The sequence below is a fragment of the Lathyrus oleraceus genome, chromosome 5, assembly GCF_024323335.1.
Source record: "Lathyrus oleraceus cultivar Zhongwan6 chromosome 5, CAAS_Psat_ZW6_1.0, whole genome shotgun sequence".
Lineage (NCBI taxonomy): Eukaryota > Viridiplantae > Streptophyta > Magnoliopsida > Fabales > Fabaceae > Lathyrus > Lathyrus oleraceus.
In genome coordinates, this window is record NC_066583.1 from 476,519,573 (window position 1) to 476,538,559 (window position 18,987).

The window sequence follows — 18,987 nt, forward strand, 5'->3', positions numbered from 1 at the left end:
AAACCCAGGCCCGAATATCCACCTAGGATTAGCGTGGTCTCATGTTGCCTCACATGTTGGATCAGCATGTTGTTGCGACGTGACATACCACAAGCCGGACGAGGTTCTTCCGAGTGAGCTCTTCTGGGTGGAGTATTCCACTTTGGTTGAGTTATCTCTTTAGAGCTGTTGACTTCAGTGACCGTTCTTTCCCGGATCTTTGGTTTAGACGATCTTAAGAGAGCTGCAACGGCACACCCGAAAGGGCAAACCCATTGAGTATCTTTGCCCGATTGTCGAGACCATTATCCGTCTTAGGATGACCTGATTAGAATTCACCTGTGAGGGGAGGGTTGATTCTTACAAATGCATGTTCTGATGGTGACTTGGATGGTGACTAATGGTTCAGTTATTGATCAAAGTCCTATTTACAAGTCGGATTTATGGATGTTTATTTCTGAGACGTCGGAGTTCTGTCCGTGGTATTTATCAGTGGGGCTCCGTTTATTTCAGGATTCCCTGGGCTGGTTCAGAGGGTCTTGTGGTTATCTATTCAGGGGACTTTCTGATGATGGTGGTGATGTATTCTTAGTTCCGTTTATTTCGGAACTCTCGAGCTGGATTTACGGTTATTCATTCCCTCAGACGATTGTGATCAGTTCAGCGGCCGTAACCCAGTGCAGTGGATGTTCAGATGACTTGGAGGATGGCACAGTGCATTGTATTCATACATCAACATCATTCACATTTATTTGCATCTAACTCATGTTTATCCATATACAGGGGACATTCTTGATCGAGATCCTGGTAGAGAGACTTTTTTGTTCCAGACATGAGTGTCGCATTACGCGAAAAACCGGCGGGAATACGAAACAACAGAGCCGCCACCGTGCGTTATTTATCCCAAAGGAGGGAAAGGAAACACTCGAAGTAAACCTGGAAAAGACATGGTCTCGCGACCAGAGAAAGATGGGATCGGGAGTCGGTTATGCGAAGGGAAGGTATTAGCACCCCTACGCATCCGTCGTACTCGACGGGATCCACTCACAAAAGAATAGAAGAAAGGTTGCTAAAGACTGCTCAAACACTGCACAAGGCTGGAAGGAAACACAAAAAGACAAAAGAAACGGGACTCGGCAGGATATCACATCCTGGGCCTACGTAGTCTGTCAAGCACAGACATCAGAGTCGACGTAGTTCGGGACAGGGGAAACGTGCTCGCTAGGATGTCGCATCCTATGCATACGTATCTTCTCTAACCGGAGAAGAATCAGAGCACTCGTAGCTCGTCTAACGCACGCCAAACAAAACCAACACAGAAAACCGACTGCCAATCGCTGGACTTACGTCAGACTCCACACAAACAGGAAAACATGGAAACCGAATGCCAATCGCTGGACTTACATCAGACTCCGAACCAACAAACACACACACAGGAAACCAACTGCCAATCGCTGGACTTACGTCAGACTCCAACACACACAAAGGGTTGAAAAAGACAAAGGGCGCCCTGAGAGATCAGCTCATCTCCTGCCTACGTACCTCATCTGGTATGAGGATCAGGGCGACGTAGTTCCCCTGAACAGGGAAAGAACTTCTAACCAAACCAGAGACAGAGGGAGATAACAGACTACTAGGGAGACTACGACTCGAGCCTAGAAGTTGTCATGCATACGATCCCTATGTTGAGGTTTCTATCCTAACTTGCACAGGAAGCAAGCTATCCTAAGCAACACAATCAAACAAACAAGCACAATAAAGCAAGCACACACACTATATGCAAACAATTGGGCTCATACAAGGTTAGGCTGCAGAAACAAGCCAACTGGAATGGGGTGTTTTTAGCTCTTAACCCTAACATTGAGAGTTAGGGTGAAGCAGATGACATAGGAAGTGAGGGTAAGACCTCACAGCTCTTATCCCTGGCCTGGGAGAGCTTGACTCAAAATAGAAAGTGTGGGAGTTCAAAATGTAGGAACTCTTCTCCACAGATGACTTTCACAACAAGATCTTGGGTTCTTATTCACAATGCATCAACACATGGTGTGTGAGCAAAGTGAATGACACAACTGAATAGCAGGGGATGGATTGCACATCCCTTTTATCTGCCAATTGCCTCTTAAGAGGTCTTTACCTGCTTGGCACAAAAATTAAACAAACACAAGCATTGCCTCTTAAGGAGGGCTTCAGACAGGTGCCTACCAATAACAGTAGGTCTTCCAGACTACATGAAGATCAAGAAATTATACCTCAGTGGTATGCAAACCACAAGCAAGCAAAGCAAAGTTCAAATGAACTTAAAGCAACTTAGGTACCTGTGGAAACAGCTAAACCAATCAGTACAACTTCCAGACAAACAATCAACAGTTAATATCACACAGACAGACAAATCCAATCAAACAACAATGGTGCAAAGCACAAGGCAACACAAATGAACTGTCCTCAAAGCCTACAAAACCCACAAAGGTTAGCAAATGACAACAATTGATCAAGCTTAAATGAAGGAGCCACTCCAATCATGGAAATGTAGACTTGAACCTGAAATTCACAACCCAAATGGTAAGTCCAAACCACTAGGTCAAAGCCTAGGGTCAAAAGAGGATCAAAAATTCAAAACAGAACCTCAAACTCAACACAAAGCAACTTCAAACACATATTAACATGTCTTAAAAAGTGCCACATCAAAATCAATAAGCAAGTTCAAATGGTAGACAAGAGAAGCTAATGACCAATTCAAGGCATACAAATGGACAATGAGATTCAAAAATCCAAATCAAATCAGAAATGGTTCAAATAATTCTGGAAAAAATCATGATCATTCAACACATTCAAAACATCCATCACACAAAAAATAAGAAACATTGGAGATTATTTGGCGTGGAAATCACATGGTACAGGTTAGACAACCAAATGTGTGACACAAGTTGTCACACCATGTTAACACAAGCATAAAACAGAATTGGAGCATGGGAAAAATGTCAAACCAAATCCAAAATGTCTATCAATATGTCTAGAATCAGCATGCAAAATTTCAAGTTCATTGGATTAAAAACGAGCATTTCACAACAAGATAAGCAAGGCAAGGTCACAAATGGATACATGAGCACATAACCTAGCACCAAATAAAATCCAGTCATGCACAATTTTGGAAATCATGATCATTAAAAACTAGACAGAACAAGGAGCATTTTGCAAAAAATTGGGATTGAAATGGATGATTTTTCAATTTGCTATGATTTTATGAAGTTTGGAAAAAATTTGAAGTTCAAAAATGTACATGGCATGAAATAAGGAGGGAATATGTGAAAAATGATGAAGCAATTGAATCATTTGAAGGCGCCAAGGATCGAACCCGGTGTGGATTCAAATTGTGGCGCGCGCCAGGTGCTAAAATGCACCGTTTCATTAATGATTGGGACGTCCAGTCACCAGTCAGCACCCAGTCAAACAACATGGACCAATAAATCTGCCAGGCAAGCGCGCACATGGACCAATCATAGTGAACCCCTAAGCCAGCATGGCAAATAACCAGGAAACCGTGGCCAGTGCATGAAACCGTTGCCATAGGATGAACAGTGTACAAGCTCCACAATTTTCCAGCAAAATTTTCCAGAAATTCAAAGTAATTACATCAACATGTAGCACTTTCAATGGAGATACTGGATCGAGTATTGGCTAAGCATGAATCAACACAAACAAATAGAATCGAGCAAAAGAAAGTTCATACATAAAACTTGAATCAACCCTAACTCAGTCAATAGTGCATCAAATCACACGATTCTTTCACCAGAATTACCAGGAGAGCAAGATATACAATAATATCATAATGAATTTCAAAATTAAGAGGTTCGGATCATGACCTCTTGAAGAACAGCAAGCTGAAATCGTGTGCTACAAGGCTCAGCAATGGTCCAAAGCTCTTCTACAATGATTGTTGAGATGATTGATGGAGAGATTGAAGCTCAAACAAGCACGAATCCAGTAGAATTTGAAATCTCCATTAATGCTTCAAGCTTCATGTATGGTCAAGTATGGCACGAATTCCTCCAGATCCACGTCCAATCTTGCTCAGAAATGCTTCATGATCATGATTCCAACAAGAGAAATGGCTTTTGTGTGAGAAAATTGAAAGTTCTTGTTGAGAGAAATTTTTGATCAATTCAAGATTCAGATCTGAAAATGTATGTTAATGACCAATGCAGTTGTGATTATGATTATATATGCCTTGTTAATGATTCTGAAAACCTGTTTAAGCCATGGTTAATTGAGATTAAGAGAATACAAGGTGTGTGCACCAATTTGTATTTCCACTCCATGCATAAGATGTCCACGTGAACAGTGCACCACCAAGGCCCAAATTCATCCAAAATAAGCCCATGCACCAATCAGAATTGGAATTTCATGCATGTGATCAACCAAAATGGTTTTAGCAATTTTCCTTCAAAAAACTTCATGAATGAGCATATGATCATGCAAAATAATTTCATGCCATGTAATGAGATATTTGGAAAGTGCATGTCATGAGGAACAAAATGCAAAAAGAACCACCAAAATTGGAGCCTTGGTTCAAAAGTTATGGCCATTTGAATTTTCAAACACACTTTGCCATGATTGGATCATATCTCCTCAACCACAAATCATAAATCCATGATCTTGGACTTTTTCGAAATGGGAGAGAAAGATATTAAACTTTCATATTGGACAAAATTTCATTTGAAGCTTTCTTGATGATGTAAAATTGAGTTGAAGTTGGTCCAAAACCATTCCATTTTTGGAAATTTCAAATTATAGGTCACTTTCTATTTTGGGAAATTCTTGACTTGACTTCAAATTCTTCAATGTGAGTGTTTGAAATGTCAAATAAGACTTGTTTGAACATGAATGAAGTATCTCTAACCACTTCCCACCTCCAAATCCACAGTTGACTTTGCAGTTGACTTGCAGTTGACTTTTATGGGCCTCATATGACTTGCACATGCACTGATGAGTTCTGAGCCTTCAACACTTGGCCAAGTTGCTCAAAAATGATCCTTGGGTCATGTAAGCTCATTGGAACCACCATAGGGATTTCATCTCATGGAAAATGCTCTTGCTCTCTTGCACAGTTGAATCTCCTGACTAGTCTTGACTGATGGGATGTAGCATGCTATGCAATGCTAATGCAATATTAATGACCTAAAAATGAAATGTATATACAAATGGGAGGTGCAAATTTGAGGTTCTACAGCTGCCCCTATTCAATCAACTGGGAACCTGAACGGATGAGAGCAACGGCTGTCAGACCTTCAAGGTAAACAGGGATTGAATACCAAAGAACCGGAAAATTTGCAATCTGCGGGGGATAAAGCAAAGAAAAGCGAGGCCATTTACCGATGGCGGCTGCACAATAATTTCAGGAAAGCGAGGCCATTTACCGATGGCTAATTTACTGGAAACTTGATATTTATCGATATCAACGTCAGCGAGACCATTTACCGATGGCTGCTGGGAAACAACATCCAAAAGAAGCAGGACCATTTACCGATGGTGGCTTCAACTGGGAATCTGATATTAGAAGGAAGCAAGACCATTTACCGATGGTGGCTTCAAAACAACTCTTGATATTTACCGATATCATCGTCAGCAAGACCATTTACCGATGGCTGCTGGAAAGCAGATGTCACATAAAGCGAGGCCATTTACCGATGGTGGACAAGCTGGGGATTCGATATTTACCGATATCGAAGAAAGCGAGGCCATTTACCGATGGCGGCTTGGGAATAGTCGACTTGATATACAACTGATATCAAGGAAAACAGTACCATTTACCGATGGCAAACTCCAACTGGGGAGGAAAAAGATATTTTCAATTGGAAGCAGACAAAACGCTTACCAACGACTCTATTGGGGATTTGATATAGAAATACTTCACAACCCGGCATTTACCGATGACTGGGAAAAACTCGATGTTTACCGACATCGAAAGATGATGTTTACCGACACCAAAAAAAGACGACCAGACATTTACCGATGACTGGAAGAAATATACAACCAGACATTTACCGATGATTGGGATGAGACTCGATGTTTACCGACATCGAAAGATGATGTTCAAAAATGAAATAAGACCAGACATTTACCGATGACTGGGATGAGACTCGATGTTTACCGACATCGAAAGATGATGTTTACCGACACCAAAGAAAGAACAACCAGACATTTACCGATGACTGGAGTGAGACTCGATGTTTACCGACATCGAAAGATGATGTTTACCGACATCAAAACAAAGGACGACCAGACATTTACCGATGACTGGAGTGAGACTCGATGTTTACCGACATCGAAAGATGATGTTTACCGACATCAAAACAAAGGACGACCAGACATTTACCGATGACTGGGATGACATCTACATATGTCAAGGCAAGGCTAAACACTTGTTGGGGATCTCATTGGGGAGAATCAACCTTGAATGATGTCTGTCAAGAGTAACTGAAGCAAATGTGCCGCACAGATGTTAAACAATGATCCGTCTCTGCCGGGGATATGGTCTGATTAGGTTTAACACATGAATGCATATGTTTGAATTTTTCTATGGCGTAATGCTCCATATTGAATGGAAATGCTACGCGATTTTGAGGATGCAATGATTACTACATGCAAGATGCAAAATAATGAAAACTCCTGTTGAGGAGCAAACGGATCGCTCTGCTGAGTACACAATTCTGAATAGATTCTCCAACTCTGTGGGGAGACGCACGGCCGGGGGTGCCTTGTTGATTTGATACTCTGAGGACGACAGAGAAACCAACTCAACTGGGAAGTCTCTGGCTGGGGAATAGCACTGCTGCTGGAGAAAGGATCCCACCGGGGACAACCTTCACCGAATCCAATCCACTTGGGGACTCCGCTAGGGAAACAACCAATGCTCACCTCTGCCGAGGATAGCGGCCAATCCACAGGTAGGACCAACTCTACTGGGGATAATTTTAACCGACCCTGATCCACTTGGGGAACTTGTTGGGGAAAACCATTAACACAAACCTCTGCTGGGGAGATCTGCTAGGGGAAAACATTCACAACCGTGCTGAGGATTACAGTACTTCATACCCGACTACTGAGGAACAAACTACTCACTGATACCTCCGCTGGGGATACAACATCCTTCAGACTCAGTGGGGACTAACAGCCTTCAGACTAGCTGGGGATAGAATAGTTATAATAGCTTTTAGACTTGCTTGGAGAAACAGCCACTTCCAAGCCTGCTGGGGAAACATCCTCAATCCTGCTGAGGAATCCCTGATCTTGACTATGCTAAGTAGACAAGTCCTGAACTTGCTTCACCTGCTGGGGAAGATCCCCATCCTCTCACACTACTGGACAGTGTTGACAACATCCCTGAACAAACCGTGGCTTATCCGCTCTAGCCAGGAACCAAAGGTAATAACCTGCAAACAACAAGACATACATGCCCCAGGGGATTGCATGGACAAGATACACTCAAGTAAACTCAACATTCAAAATGATTTTCAAATGTTTATCTTTCTGCACGTTATTGTCTAGCCTTCATGTTTTTATATGCAATGTTTATCAAAAATTCGGACGTTTTTGCAAACAAAACAGTAAAAATAAAAACAAGAGAGCAATTTATCTGAATAACGACTTTTATTGATTGAAAATGGGCCTGAAAAGGCAAATACATCAGGAAGCAATTCCTAGAAAGAGGTAATTACGCACAAAAGGAAAAATCTATCCTAATGGCAATGTGAATACGGCATCCACTATTTCCCAATTCTGTTATGACTCACAGATCCTCAACTTTCTCCCCAAATTCCTTGCTTTCTGAGAAGAATGATTGGACCGATCATATCCTTCAAGATGGTAGACGTTGAAGCGCGATGAAGTACAGATAACTCAGACTGTAGTCTTCGCTTTAATCCCTCTTTTGCCTGGATCGCCTTTTCAGGTTTTCAATCCACCGGGATACCCATTTTTGCCTAAGCCGCCCTTGCGGGTTTTCGACTTACCAGGTGTACGAGTTCTTTTTATTTTTTATCCCTAACTTTTTCCCGAACCCTTTTTTTTTTGGTTCGTCGGGATGCCCTTTTTTGCCTGGACTCTTTTATTCTTTTTGTCCAGCGGGTCAATTTATGCGAAGTATTTTTTGACTACATCTGAGTTAATAGGGGACGGAAAATCTTCACCATCCATAGTTGTAAGCATCAAGGCTCCACCGGAGAAGACCTTCTTAACAATATATGGACCTTCATAATTAGGAGTCCATTTGCCCCTGTTATCTGTACCGGGAGGAAGGATCCTCTTCAAAACTAAATCACCAGTCTGATAGCTTCGAGGATGCACTTTTTGATCAAAGGCTTTCTTCATCCTTCTCTGATATAACTGCCCATGGCACACAGCTGCTAACCGCCTCTCTTCGATAAGGCTCAACTCATTAAACCTTGTTCGAATCCACTCAGCTTCGTCAAGCTTGACATCCAACAAGACCCTCAGAGAAGGAATCTCCACTTCAACAAGTAGGACTGCTTCCATACCATACACAAGAGAGTAGGGGGTTGCCCCGGTCGACGTACGTACTGAGGTACGGTACCCATGCAAAGCGAAAGGCAGCATCTCATGCCAATCCTTGTACGTCACGACCATCTTTTGCACAATTTTCTTAATGTTCTTGTTTGCCGCCTCTACATCACCGTTCATCTTTGGTTTGTAAGGAGAAGAATTGTGATGTTCAATCTTGAAATCTTTACAAAGCTCTTTCATCATCTTGTTATTGAGATTCGAACCATTATCAGTAATGATCCTCTCAGGAACCCCATAACGACAAATGATTTCCTTCTTGATGAATCGGGCAACCACTTGCTTTGTAACATTGGCATAGGAAGCTGCTTCCACCCATTTGGTGAAGTAATCAATCGCAACCAGGATGAAGTGATGTCCATTAGAAGCAGTAGGCTCAATCTTCCCAATCATATCAATGCCCCACATCGCGAACGGCCAGGGCAAATTCATGACATTCATAGGGCTTGGTGGTACATGCACCTTATCAACATAGATCTGACATTTATGGCACTTCCGAGCGTACTTGAAACAATCGGATTCCATAGTCATCCAGTAATAACCGGCTCTCAACAACTTCTTGGACATTGCGTGACCACCAGCATGGGTACCAAAAGATCCTTCGTGCACTTCCTGCATCAACATGTCTGCTTCGTGTCTATCCACGCATTTGAGCAGCACCATGTCAAAGTTTCTCTTGTACAACACGTCATCCTGATTCAAATAAAAGCTTCCAGCTAGCCTTCTCAGGGTTTTCTTGTCATTCTTTGACGCTCCTTCAGGATACTCCTGACTCTTGAGGAAGTTCTTGATGTCAAAGTACCACGGCTTCTTATCAACAACAGACTCGGCTGCAAACACATACGCAGGCCTCTCAAGTCGATTCACCGCAACATGTGGCACATGATTCCACCAATGAACTTTAATCATAGAAGACAAAGTACCCAAGGCATCAGCCATCTGATTCTCATCTCGGGGGACATGATACAGCTTCACTTTCTTGAAGAAAGTCAGAATCCTTCTGGTATAATCTCGATAAGGAATCAAATGCGGCTGATGAGTATTCCAATCTCCATCGACCTGGTTAATTACTAGAGCGGAATCTCCATAAATGTCCAGAGTTTTGATCCTTAGATCGATGGCTTCTTCTATCCCCATGATACAAGCCTCATACTCAGCTTCGTTGTTGGTTACATCAAAAGTCAGCCTGGCAGAAAAAGGTATGTGTGCACCCTTGGGATTGATAAGCACTGCCCCAACACCGTTGCCATTCACATTCACAGCCCCATCAAACATCAATGTCCACTTGTCATCAGGATCCGGCCCTTCCTCGACAAGAGGCTCTTCACAATCTTTCATCTTTAGATACATGATGTCTTCATCAGGGAATTCAAACATCATCGGTTGATAATCATCAATAGGTTGCTCGGCAAGGTAGTCTGACAGAATACTACCTTTGATGGCCTTCTGTGATGTGTACTGGATATCATACTCTGTTAAGATCATCTGCCAACGAGCAACACGCCCGGTGAGAGCCGACTTCTCAAAGATGTACTTCACTGGATCCATCTTAGAAATCAACAAGGTAGTATGGTTCAGCATATACTGCCTCAGTCGGCGAGCAGCCCAGGCCAAAGCACAGCAAGTTTTCTCGAGCTGCGAATATTTTATTTCACAGTCGATAAACTTTTTGCTAAGGTAGTATATAGCATGCTCTTTTCGACCAGACTCGTCATGCTGTCCCAATACACACCCCATCGAGTTCTCAGTCACTGACATGTACATTATCAGAGGCCTCCCTGGAACTGGAGGTATAAGGATTGGAGGTTTCTGCAAATATTCTTTTATCTTATCAAAAGCTTTATGACAGTCATCATTCCACCTGATTGCTTGATTCTTTCTTAGCAATTTGAATATCGGTTCACACGTGGCAGTTAGGTGAGATACAAACCGTGCAATGTAGTTCAATCTCCCTAAAAACCCACGAACCTGCTTTTCTGTTTTCGGTTCAGGCATTTCTTGTATAGCTTTTACTTTTGCTGGATCAACCTCAATCCCTTTCTCACTGACAATGAAACCCAACAGCTTACTGGATCTCACCCCAAACGTACACTTGTTTGGATTCAGCCTCAGTTTGAATTTTCTCAATCTGTCAAACAACTTCGCAATCATATCATCCACATACACTTCAATCTCTTTGTGCATCATGTCATGAAAGAGAGTCGTCATAGCCCTCTGATAGGTAGCACCGGCATTCTTCAGCCCAAATGGCATAACCTTATAGCAGAACGTGCCCCAAGGTGTAATGAATGTCGTCTTTTCCATGTCCTCTGGCACCATGTTGATCTGATTATAACCAGAGAAACCATCCATGAAAGAGAAAACCGAGGATTGAGCAGTGTTATCAACCACTACATCAATGTGAGGTAATGGAAAGTCATCTTTCGGACTAGCTCGGTTTAAATCCCGGTAATCGACACACATTTTGACTTTGCCATCCTTCTTCGGCACGGGAACTATGTTGGCCACCCACGGGGGATAAGTAGTAACTGACAGGAAACCCGCATCCAACTGCTTCTGAACCTCTTCCTTGATCTTGACAGCCATATCAGGACTAGTTCTCCGAAGCTTCTGCTTGACTGAAGGACAATCTTCTCTGAGAGGTAGTCTATGCACCACAATATCTGTATCTAACCCAAGCATATCTTGATACGACCAGGAGAATATCTCCACATATTCTCTCAGCATTTCAATCAACCTTCTCTTGACATCTTCCTTCAAAGCGGCCCCGATCTTGATCTCTCTTCTGGTGTCCTCAGTACCAAGATTAATGATTTCCAACTCCTCCTAATGAGGTTGGATGACCCTTTCCTCCTGCTTCAATAATCTGACCAGTTCTTTAGGGAGTTCACAATCTTCCTCACTCTCCTCTTCAGCTTGGTAGATGGGATTATTGAAATCATACTGAGCCATAACAGAACTGTTTATAGTGGAGTCCGTAAGATCAATTCTGCATGTTTAATGCTTTATTTTAGAAAAAAGAGTTCAAGAAAGTCACAAAAACAAAAAACATTGCCATTTTTATTGTTTTGAAAATGAAAAACAAAAACAGAAAGACAGGGATCACAAATTTTTTTGCAAAACGTTATTTATTAATGATATTCATTGAAAAACATGATGAGGCCCTACAATGAACCACTACGCCTTGGGCAGAACGTAGGGTTTTGTTTAAAATGAAAAACAAAAGAAAATTACTCTGTTTGAAGAGTAACTTGGACCACTTCTTCAGCTGTCCAATTGTTGATCGACTCCCCTGGAGCACATGGTCGAACCCAGTTGTTCAGATCACAATCACTGTCTCCGTCTTCACTACTGGCTGCAAAGACGTCTCCATGATTCATCAGCCCAGCGCTGGTGAAGGTACTCGGCCCTTTCTGCTCACCCTGCTCTGCCTGCAGAGGTTGATAACCAATACCGAACTTGTCTTCTTTGACGGGCAAATCAACCATCTTGCCCCAGCCTTCTGTCTTGCCTGAGTTGACAACCTCCCTAGCCTGTTTGTAAGATGTAATTGAGGCACTTGGCTTCTTCTGCTCAACAAAAGCCACCCTCTCAAGAGCAACGGTCTCAAATGCCTGGCATAGAGTTTCATGGATCTCGCCATCCACCTCCACATACTTGAAAGAGGATAAATGACTCACCAGAATGTCCTCCTCGCCGCACACAATCACAATCTGACCGTTCCAAACGTACTTCAGCTTTTGATGGAGAGTTGACGAAACTGCCCCAGCCGCATGTGTCCAGGGACGCCCCAATAAACAACTATATGCTGGCTGAATGTCCATCACATAGAAGACAATACTGAACACCTCCGGGCCAATCTTCACAGGCAAAGTGACTTCACCAAAAACAGACTGTTTGGATCCATCAAAAGCACGAACAATAAGATCACTTGGAGTGAGGACAACCCCTTCAACATCTATCTTGCTCAAAGTCTTCTTGGGCAACACATTCAAAGACGAGCCAATATCCACCAACACATGTGACAATACTGCGCCTTTGCACTCCATGGTGATATGCAGGGCTTTGTTATGGTTGCGACCTTCAGGTGTCAGATCCAAGTCTGTGAACCCCAAACCATGCCTCGTACTGACATTAGCAATAACACCCTCCAACTGATTGACAGAGATCTCCTGAGGCACGTAAGCCAGATTTAACATCTTCAGCAAGGCATTACGGTGTGCCTCAGAGCACAATAGCAATGAGAGTATAGAAATCTTGGACGGAGTTTGATTCAGCTGATCTACGATCTTGTAGTCACTCTTCTTAATAATCTTCATAAAATCCTCCACATCTTTCTCAAAAGACCCCTCGGGTGCTTCCTTCTGCACAGGTTCTTCCTCAACCACAGCTTGTTTACCCTTTGCTTTGGCGAGAGCCTCAGCATTGTTGTCCCTCAAAGGCTGCGGTGCGAACAGACGACCGCTTCTAGTGAAACCTCCTGGTCCCCCTACATTGTCCACAACTGGACCAACAATCACAGGAGCTCTACTCGGCAAACCAATAGTTACAGGAGCTTGATTCACCGGTCTGATCTGACTTTCTGCCCTTCGGTTGCTGCGGTAGGCATTATCATACTTCCACGGCACAACCCTACTATTCTCAACAGGCCTTCTACCAGACACAGCAACAGTAGTGGGGGCACTGACAGTTACTGGGGCAGAAATGGTAATAGGAGTACCAACGGTTGTAGAAGCACTAACAGTTCTCTGGCCACGTCCAGAACCCTCAGATGGTTTGAAATAAATGGTGACAGTTGACACCACTCCACGATCTTTCACGGCCTTGTCAAACTGCAAACAACCCTCATCCATCAAACCCTGGATACCATTCTTCAACTGCATACACCCATTCTCTGAAGCTGCACAGTCTGAACAGCCCTCATAACAGCCCGGGAACACTCCCTCATTCAACAGACGCTCTTTCACAACCAGCAATGGTGTCTGAATCTCATCAACATCAACCACCAAGTCCACAGCTTCTTCACCTTCCACATTATTCACTTTATGTGCACCATGCGGAGGCATAGGATTGTTCCCAACATTAGGCACAGGAGCAAAATTGATTGTTTTGGCGTCAATCAAGTCCTGGACCTTATGATGAAAAGCCCGGCAGTTTTCAATATGGTGCCCCGGTGCACCGGAGTGGAAGTCACAACGAACGTTGGCATCATACCCAGCAGGTATCTTTGTCAATGGAGCCATAGTGCGCAACTCAACAAACCCCAATCTGAGCAATTCGGGCAGCAACTCAGCATATGTCATAGGTAACGGGTCGAAGCGACGATCCGACATTCTCTGTCTCGGCTGAAATGGACGTTGCTGTTGTTGTTGTTGCTGTTGTCGTGGTTGAGGTGTTGGGATGGTCACAGTAGCAACCTGGCGATACTGGCCTTTGTTCACATTTCTACGATGTTGCACAACATTTGTCTCTCCCTCTCTTCTAAGGGGTGCCCCAGAAAATGGTTTCTTTGAAGATGAAGAACCAGCATCCTGAATCTTTCCAGCTTTGATAAGGCTCTCGGTTCTCTCTCCACAAATCATCACATCAGAAAAGCTACCAAACGGGCAACTTCCCATCCGGTCCATAAATACTCCTTGCAAAGTCCCAATAAACATATCGGTCAACTCCTTCTCCAGCATCGGAGGTTGCACCCTTGCAGCTAATTCCCGCCATCTCTGGGCGTATTCCTTGAAACTTTCTCCTGACTTCTGACATAAGCTCTGTAACTGAGTTCGGCTTGGAGCCATGTCCATATTATGCTTGTATTTCCTCAGAAAGGCTTCACCCAGATCTCTCCAACTTCTGATGGACTCCCTCTTCAGCTCCATGTACTAGTCCAAGGACGCTCCAAACAAGCTGTCCTGGAAGAAGTATATCCACATCTTCTCGTCGTCAGTGTATGCTGAGATTTTTCTGTAATAGGCCTGCACATGAGTGCAAGGACAGGAAGTGCCATTGTATTTGTCAAAGGATGGTGCCTTGAATTTGTAAGGGATCCTCAGCCCTTCAACCAATCCCATTTGTAACATCAAACCCCAAAGAGTTCTGACACTCCATGGCTCTGATCTTCTCAGCTAGGGCATCAACCCTCATATCCCTTTCGTCAGTTCTTCCCACAACTTCATCATCCTCACTGAGGAGAGTAAACATATCTTCCTGCCTATCAACCAATGTAGCAGGATTACGGACCGGAGCACAAGTCACTCTGGCATTAACTGTCTCTGGAACAATAGGTTGACCGTTGATTCTAATACCCCTCAACTCATAACCCACGGCATAGTTGTTGATGGGAACAACAACAGTAGCAGGGTCATTGATTGAGGCTCCCTCTGGCAAAGCATGGTTGACCGGTGGAATTGCAGCTTCTTGTCTCTGGACTAGGGCTCGAAGTTCTTCTTGACCTTGCGCAACCTCTTGCATCATATGCATGAACTGGGCCATATTAGCCCTCATCTCTGCTAACTCAGCTTGCACTTGATCCATATTCCTCTGTTGATTCAACCTCGTAGAGTAGCGGTGTGGACGTTGATCAGCAATCCTGCCTGAAACAGGAACCAGAATGAGAAGCCTCGTTCAAAAACACCTGTAATGCAAAATGATATGTGTATGATGCTAATGATGCGTATGATGCACATGATATGTTCATTTCTCAAGCATTCAAGAGCCTAATTCATCTTCTAAAAGATGGCAACCTGCAACAAACAGCAAAGCAACAATCTACATAGGATAATGAGCACAAGGTGAAACATCAACGATCTCATCTATAGACATGATCAACAAGGATCATACAACATTATCCAGAGCAAATATCCAAATGATCAGAGTACAACAATGAATCCCATCCAACAACCCTGGAGGTGATTCTCAACATAAACAGTAAGATAAACTACGGAAGTCGTCCTCCAAGAATGAGAGTCTTCAGATACTGGCACTGGTCTATCAACAAGTTGCATTCTGAACACTCAGGCAGAGGAGTGAGCTTCTCCTTCAGTTGCCTCTTGAGCTCCACAACTTCTCCTCCAAGTTGGCTCTTTGATGCACATCTTAGGTCTACCTCCTTCTTCAATTGGATGTCCTTGTCCATGAGCTGCTTTTCCAAGTCTCTTATCTTCTTCTGATAATTGGCTTCAGCTTTCTGCAGCCTCAAGCACTCACGGTGTTCTCCATCCAACATTGCTTCTATCTCCTCATAGGACCTCTTCTTGCTTCTCAATCTGCTAGCATCTTCACCCTGCATGCCTTTGAGTTTATAGGCCAAACTCAACTTATCAGCTTTGGCTTTGTAAAGCTCCATTTGAGTATCTTGTTCCTTTTCTTTCAACCGATGATTCTCCATCAAGGCTTGTTTGTAGTGCTCAGCAGGCACACTCTCAGCAAGGATCAAAGGTGGTTGCTCTTGCAATGACTCCATCCTATCATAGGGCAACAACAAAGTCTCCACTCTCTTCTTGACCCACTCAATGTAATCAGGCATAGCAACTGCAAACTTCTTCCCTAACACAGCTCCATCCTTGACACCAATGGTCTTCCAAGCTCTTCCTACTTGCTCCAATCTAGCAGGGTCACTTTGCTTCTCAAAATACACACTCTCAGCTATCTCGGCATCTAGTGGTCTTCCATTCATGACGAACCCCAACTGGCGAAGAGAAAGAACCGGATTGTAATTGATGCAACCCTTAGTCCCTATGAGCGGCACATTACGAAACTCTCCACAACTCATGATGACATTACGCACATCCATCCGGTAAGATTGCCATCTGATATCATAGAAGGTAAGAGACATAACCCTCTGAGTCCACTTATGAGTGCTCTGAGTATCCACAAAAGGTCCACTGGTTGGCAGCAAGGACAAGAACCATCTGAGTAGCAACGGGAGACAGCATCTGATAGCTCCACCCTTACCATGCCTGCTGTGTATAGCATAGTAAGTGTCAGCTAATAGGGTAGGAACTGGGTTTCCTCCAAGGAAAATAGTGACAACAGCAAAGTCCACAAAGTTAGGCATACTCGGGAACAACACAACTCCATAGATCATGATAGCTGATGAGGACGTAATCCAAGACATAAATGATACAATGCAAGGCTTAGGAGGTCCTATGACAAGGGCACATGCAAGAAGAGTCAATGATGCTTTAGTTCACTTCATGATCAAGTCAATAGAATGCATGGGCCAGATTGAAGAAAAAAAGCCCAAGTTTATTCTTATCATCCAAGCATGTGATAAAAGGCCCAATAATGCATAAATAAATAAAAATAAAGGAAATACCAATAACCACACTATAATGGACGAAAATTACAAGAGAAGTGGTAAATAAAGAATTTCCATTATTTTGCCCTTTCAAGAACCCCGCTATCTCTTCTTTATTTTGCACTTTCTTTGTAATAACTCAATCCACTATCATGATAATTAGTGGTTGAAACCCTTTTGTTTTCTTAGGAGTTATTTTTTATCTTATATAAAGGAGGCATGTATCTTCTTTTTAAATCAATGAATTTTGGCAAGTTTACACATTGTGTAAGTGAGAGTATTTGCTCTTAGGTTCTGGATTGGACCAAAATTGATCTTATCAAGAAATCCTTTTCTTGTGGTGATCCTCATCCATAGGCTTATCATTCTCTCTTGGATTAGAAAGAGTGTGGCGCCCCTTCTACTTAATTCCATTTCTTATTTCTCCTTTATTTCATATCAGTCTCGTTTATTTTATATGCATGTATCAAATTATGTCGTTCTTTCAATTATAAGGCAAATTACCTCCTCTGAGTCACAAAACAATTAATATTCCAAAAGTTAACAAAGTTGTTTCAGGAATTTTGAAGGAAATGCATAAGTCTCAAAGGTTAGTGCATATCAAGTGGTAATCAGAGCATATTCCAAAAAAAAAAAGGGGGCCAAAATGTGGTAAATTGTCTATATTCTTGTTCTTCATTATTATCCATTTATCATTATAAAAAAATCGAAAAAAAAAGAGTTATAAGAAGAGAAAAAAAAATTAAAAAAAAAGGATCTCATTGTTAAAGATTGTGATTCAAAAAAAAAAAAAAAAAAAAGAAAAATTCTATTTTTTTTTCTTGCCACACTCTTAAAATTCTCCTGGTTTCCTTTGTTTTAGAGTCCTTTTTTTTGTTTGCTGTTTTTTGTGTGTTGATTATCATCTGAAATTGATTTCTTTGTGTTGATTCATTTTGGTTTCTCTAAAGAACTAAAAGAGCAAATTGAGTGGTAAAAGGCAGAGTGTTTTTATTAGTAAAAAAAAAAAAGCCAAAAAAAAAAATAAAAATTGAGTAAAACACGAGTGATTGAGTGTAAACACGTGAGTAGAGTGGTAAGGTCCATTTTTAAACACTTGTTCCTAATTTCACAAATATTTCACAATTATGTCTAGTCCACCTTCACCTAGAACAGCAGGTTTAACTGTTCAGATCGCAGCCATGCGTGACAATTTTGAAAGATTGTTAAGAGAACAAGGTGAACAACTTCAACAAAGAATTGATGAGTTGGAAAGGAGGCCCCAAAATTCTAATGATGGTAGTGGCGATGAGGAGGAAAGAAGACGTAGAAGGAGACAAGGGGGAGATAATTTGAGGGGCATAAAAATTAAAGTTCCAACTTTTGTTGGGAAGAGTGACCCGGAGGCATATCTGGAATGGGAGACTAAACTTGAATAAATTTTTAATTGTCACAATTATTCTAATCTTGAAAAAGTGCAGGTTGCTTCTATTGAGTTCAAGGAGTATGCTTTAGTTTGGTGGGATCAATTGACCAAAGATAGAAGGTGGTATGCAGAACGACCAATTGATACTTGGGAAGAGATGAAAAGAATCATGAGGAGAAGGTTTGTTCCTTCCTATTATCATAGGGAATTGCACAACAAATTGCAAAGGCTCACTCAAGGTTCTAAAAGTGTTGAAGAATATTTCAAGGAGATGGAAGTTCTCAAAATTAGAGCTAATGTAGAGGAGGACGATGAAGCAACTATGGCTAGGTTTCTCCATGGTCTAAATCATGACATTAGTGACATAGTGGAACTTCATCACTATGTTGAAATGGATGAATTGGTACACCAAGCTATCAAAGTGGAACAACAACTCAAAAGAAAGAGCCAAGCAAGGAGAAATTCCACCACTTTCAATTCTCAAAGTTGGAAGGACAAAACAAAGAAGGAAGGTGCTTCATCATCTAAGGAAGCCACGGTTGAAAACAAAGGTAAAACTATTACATCTTCTTCTTCAAGTGTTTCAACTAACAAAAGTGTTAAGTGTTTCAAGTGTCAAGGCCAAGGACATATTGCATCTCAATGTCCAACAAAGAGAACTATGCTTATGGAAGAAAATGAAGAAATTGTTGAAGAGGAGGATGGTGATTATGATGAGGAGTTTGAAGAAGAAATA